The following is a 5,776-nucleotide window of genomic DNA, read 5'->3' on the forward strand; positions in this document are numbered from 1 at the left end:
GGCCCAGCACGCTTCCGCTGCGCCTCTCTGCTTTCATGCAAACATTCCTTCTGTTTGTGCTCCTTTTAACGATTTTGCGGTTTTCATCTCTCACCTAATACAGGTTGTTTTTAGGTTTGGCTTTTTTTCTTCATAAGTTCATAAGTTCATAAGTGAAAGAAGTATTAGGTCATTCGGCCCATCAAGTCTACTCAACCATTCAATTATGGCTGATCTACCTCTCCCTCGTAAACACATTCACCTGCCTTCTCTCAAAAACCTCTGACATAGAGCTCTTTGGGGTAACGGAATGAAGGGATATGGGGAAAAAGTAGGTATAGGATACTGATATTAAATGATCAGCCATTATCATATTGAATGGTGGTGCTGGATCGTAGGGCCAAATGGCTATTCCTACACTTATTTACTATGTTTCGATGTAACATCTAATTATTTATAGATGTCGCCATTTCTTAATCAAAAAGATCAAAATCCGACTTGGAATTGCGGTTACATTTAGAAACAGAAATACCGTCTCCCCGTCGGGGAATTGAACCCCGGTCTCCCGCGTGACAGGCGGGGATACTAACCACTATAATAACGAGGAACTATTTTGATTCGGCTTATTCAATCTTCAATCCATGATGTCTTCATGTGCCTTGAGATATTTCACTCACTCGCTGATTTGTGTGGTCTCGGCCCCTTCCACTTATTCAAGTACAGTGTCCTATTGAATTATTTCACATTGTCTTTTTGCTGTCAGAAAGCAACAGCTGGTCTGTGATCGAGCTACACAGTCACTTGGCACAGGAGACGGTTCCGTTCCCTACTCGCCGATGGAACTGCGTGGTTTAATGGTCAGCTCGATTTCCTTCTGACAGGACTGGATTAAGCCAGAGTGGGGCCTGTAGCATATGTTACAGCCCGGAGCCCGGAGCTCGTTAACTTTATCTCAGTTCGAGGAGCGAGGGCGAGTGTGTTCGGGGAATGGGGCCTGTAGCATAAACGGGCCTTAAATACGGGACAAGGTGATTTCACCGCTCGCGCCCCACGTGACCTCGCACAGCCAGCGGCCACGTACTCCCGCTCCACCAATGACGGAAATAGGTTGCAACCTCCGTTCGGCGAACACTTTCGGCCCAGCTCCCCGTACACACTCGGCCCACTCCCCGAACACACTGGGTCCCACTCCCCGTACACACTCGGCCCCACTCCCCGAACACACTCGGCCCCACTCCCCGAACACGCTCAGCCCCGCTCCTCGAACACACTCGGCCCCACTCTGCGTAATTCTGATGTCCGAACCTCGATACTTCCTGAATTGATCCCGTGAAAGAATAACAACTGTGCAGATCTCGAGTGAGCGAGCGACCTGCCCCAGCCGCCTTCATGAATACATTCACTTTGGTGATTCTCGTTGAGTGTGAAGATGGATTTAATCGCCATTTAATTCATTATTATTCCCTGTGATCTGGTCAGTGGGTCAGGGATGGAATCCCATCCCGCGCCTTTACCCGGTTCGGTGTATTTTCCTGATCCCACTCGATTCCACATTCCCCCGGCAAACTCAGTCACATCCCAACATGTCCCGACGATTGGTTCACCCAGATTGCCGTCAGCTAGCTGTCAGTCCGCAGTAGCCGAAACATCACCCACTCTTTCTCGTCAGAGCTGCTGCCTGTCTCGCTGAGTTACTCCGGCTTTTCGTGTCTATTGTCCGTGTAAACCAGCATCTGCAGTTCCTTCCTATATTATTTATTCAGTGGACCCTGTCCTCTCTCTCCCTACATTCCGACATTGACTTCCTCCTGTCCTCTTGTATGGCCAGAACAGAAACGGGGACCCCGGCCGAAGATGTCCATGCCAACCATATATTACCCATCCCTGTTGTGTAACAAAGTGCAGCTTAGATACATAGATACTATACATAGACAATAGGTGCAGGAGTACGTCATTCGGCCCTTGGAGCCAGCACCGCCATTCAATGTGATCATGGCTGATCATCCACAATCAGTATCCCATTTCTGCCTTCTCCCCATATCACTTGATTCCGCTAGCCCTAAGAGCTCTATCTTTGAATACATTCAGTGATTTAGCCTCCACTGCCTTCTGAGGCAGTGACTTCCACAGATTCAAAACTCACTTCATAGCGCAGAGAATCTAATGAATTGATCAGAGCCGAGTACGTCCGTGATCATTATGTCAACCATTGATTCACCAATAAAATTCATTAAATAATGCAATGAAGCGGATTTTTTTTGTTGAAATGAGATGTTTCTCCCCAAACGAAGTGAAATTTGTAATGTGTATACGCGAGAATATTTGCTATTCTTTTCAAAATATCCCTTGAAAAATAGCAGAGGATGATTTCGATCCATCGACCTCTGGGTTATGGGCCCAGCACACTTCCGCTGCGCCACTCTGCTTTCATGCAAATATTCCTTGTGTTTGTGCTCCTTTTAACGATTTTGCGGTTTTCATCTCTCACCTAATACAGTTTTTTTTTAGGTTTGGCTTTTTTTCTTCATAAGTTCATAAGTTCATATGTGAAAGAAGTATTAGGCCATTCGGCCCATCAAGTCTACTCAACCATTCAATTATGGCTGATCTACCTCTCCCTCGTAAACACATTCACATGCCTTCTCTCCAAAACCTCTGACATAGAGCTCTTTGGGCTATTGGAATAGACAATAGACAATAGACAATAGGTGCAGGAGTAGGCCATTCAGCCCTTCGAGCCAGCACCGCCATTCAATGCGGTCATGGCTGATCACTCTCGATCAGTACCCCGTTCCTGCCTTCTCCCCATACCCCCTCAATCCGCTATCCTTAAGAGCTCTATCCAGCTCTCTCTTGAAAGCATCCAACGAACTGGCCTCCACTGCCTACTGAGGCAGAGAATTCCACACCTTCACCACTCTCTGAGTGAAAAAGTTCTTCCTCATCTCCGTTCTAAATGGCCTACCCCTTATTCTTAAACTGTGGCCCCTTGTTCTGGACTCCCCCAACATTGGGAACGTTCCCGGCCTCTAATGTTTCCAATCCCCTAATTATCTTATATGTTTCAATAAGATCCCCCCTCATTCTTCTAAATTCCAGTGTATACAAGCCTAATTGCTCCAGCCTTTCAACATACGACAGGACAGTCCCGCCATTCCGGGAATGAAGGGATATGGGGGAAAAGTAGGTACAGGATACTGATATTAGATGATCAGCCATTATCATATTGAATGGTGGTGCTGGGTCGTAGGGCCAAATGGCCTACTACTACACCTATTTACTATGTTTCGATGTAACATCTAATTATTTATAGCTGTCGCCATTTCTTAATCAAAAAGATCAAAATCCGACTTGAAATTGCGGTTACATTTAGAAACAGAAATACCGTCTCCCCGTCGGGGAATTGAACCCCGGTCTCACGCGTGACAGGCGGGGATACTAACGACTATATTAACGAGGAACTATTTTGATTCGGCTTATTCAATCTTCAATCCATGATGTCTTCATGTGCCTTGAGATATTTCACTCACTCGCTGATTTGTGTGGTCTCGGCCCCTTCCACTTATTCAAGTACAGTGTCCTATTGAATTATTTCACATTGTCTTTTTGCTGTCAGAAAGCAACAAGCTGGACTGTGATCGAGCCACACAGTCACTTGGCACTGTAGACGGTTCCGTTCCCTACTCGCCGATGGAACTGCGTGGTTTAATGTTCAGCTCGACTTCCTTCTGACAGGAGGGGATTAAGGCAGAGTGGGGCCTGTAGCGTATGTTACAGTCCGGAGCCCGGAGCTCGTTAACTTTATCTCAGTTCGAGGAGCGAGGGCGAGTGTGTTCGGGGAATAGGGCCTGTAGCATAAAGGGGCCATAAATACGGGACAAGGTGACTTCACCGCTCGCGCCCCACGCGACTTCACACAGCCAGCGGCCACGTGCTCCCGCTCCACCAATGACGGAAATAGGTTGCAACCTCCGTTCGGCGAACACTTTCTGCCCAGCTCCCCGTACACATTCGGCCCACTCCCCGAACACACTCGGCCCCACTCCTCGAACACACTCGGCCCCACTCCCCGTACACACTCGGCCCCACTTCCCGAATACACTCGTCCCCACTCCCCGAACACGCTCAGCCTCGCTCCTCGAACACACTCGGCCCCACTCTGCATAATTCTGATGTCCGAACCTCGATACTTCCTGAATTGATCCCGTGAAAGAATAACAACTGTGCAGATCTCGAGGGACCGAGCGACCTACCCCAGCCGCCTTCATGAATTCATTCACTTTGGTGATTCTCGTTGAGTGTGAAGATGGATTTAATCGCCATTTAATTCATTATTATTCCCTGTGATCTGGTCAGTGGGTCAGGGATGGAATCCCATCCCGCGCCTTTACCCGGTTCGGTGTAGTTTCCTGATCCCACTCGATTCCACATTCCCCCGGCAAACTCAGTCACATCCCAACATGTCCCGACGATTGGTTCACCCAGATTGCCGTCAGCTAGCTGTCAGTCCGAAGAAGCCGCAACATCACCCACTCTTTCTCTTCAGAGCTGCTGCCTGTCTCGCTGAGTTACTCCGGCTTTTCTTGTCTATTGTCCGTTTAAACCAGCATCTGCAGTTCCTTCCTATATTATTTATTCAGTGGACCCTCTACTCACTCTCCCTTCATTCCGACATAGACTTCCTCCTGTCCTCTTGTATGGCCAGAACAGAAACGGGGACCTCGGCCCAAGATGTCCATGCCAACCATATATTACCAATTCCTGTTGTGTAACAAAGTGCAGCTTAGATACATAGATACTATACATAGACAATAGGTGCAGGAGTACGTCAATCGGCCCTTGGAGCCAGCACCGCCATTCAATGTGATCATGGCTGATCATCCACAATCAGTATCCCATTTCTGCCTTCCCTCATAATCACTTGATTCCGCTAGCCCTAAGAGCTCTATCTTTGAATACATCCAGTGAATTAGCCTCCACTGCCTTCTGAGGCAGTGACTTCCACAGATTCAAAACTCTCTTCATAGCGCAGAGAATCTAATGAATTGATCAGGAGCCGAGTACGTCCGTGATCATTATGTCAACCACCGATTCAGCAATAAAATTCATTAAATAATGCAATGAAGCGGATTTTTTTTATTGAAATGTGATGTTTCTCCCCAAACCTAGTGAAATTTGTAATGTGTATACGCGAGAATATTTGCTATTCTTTTCAAAATATCCCTTGAAGAAATAGCAGAGGATGATTTCGATCCATCGACCTTTGGGTTATGGGCCCAGCACGATTCCGCTGCGCCACTCTGCTTTCATGCAAACATTCCTTGTGTTTATGCTCCTTTTAACGATTTTTGCGGTTTTCATCTCTCACCTAATACAGGGTTTTTTTTAGGTTTGGCTTTTTTCCTTCATAAGTTCATAAGTTCATAAGTGAAAGGAGTATTAGGCCATTCGGCCCATCAAGTCTCCTCAACCATTCAATTATGGCTGATCTACCTCTCCCTCGTAAACACAATCACCTGCCTTCTCTCCAAAGCTCTGACATAGAGCTCTTTGGGCTATTGGAATGAAGGGATATGGGGAAAAAGTAGGAACAGGATACTGATATTAGATGATCAGCCATTATCATGTTGAATGGTGGTGCTGGGTCGTAGGGCCAAATGGCATACTCCTGCACCTATTACTATGTTTCGACGTAACAACTAATTATTTATAGCTGTCGCCATTTCTTAATCAAAAAGATCAAAATCCGAATTGGAATTGCACATCATCACATCGTTTCTACAAAGGTGCAAAACTC

At 46.8% G+C, this 5,776-nt stretch overlaps 1 non-coding gene across 1 annotated transcript; it reads right to left on the bottom strand.

The window, feature by feature from the left end:
• Window positions 1-514: 514 nt before the first annotated feature.
• On the bottom strand, window positions 515-586 carry trnad-guc (transfer RNA aspartic acid (anticodon GUC)). The gene has a single exon. It is a non-coding gene; the product is annotated as a tRNA-Asp (tRNA).
• Window positions 587-5,776: the final 5,190 nt, after the last annotated feature.

The sequence above is a fragment of the Rhinoraja longicauda genome, chromosome 35 (assembly GCF_053455715.1).
Source record: "Rhinoraja longicauda isolate Sanriku21f chromosome 35, sRhiLon1.1, whole genome shotgun sequence".
Taxonomy (NCBI): Eukaryota; Metazoa; Chordata; class Chondrichthyes; order Rajiformes; family Arhynchobatidae; genus Rhinoraja; species Rhinoraja longicauda.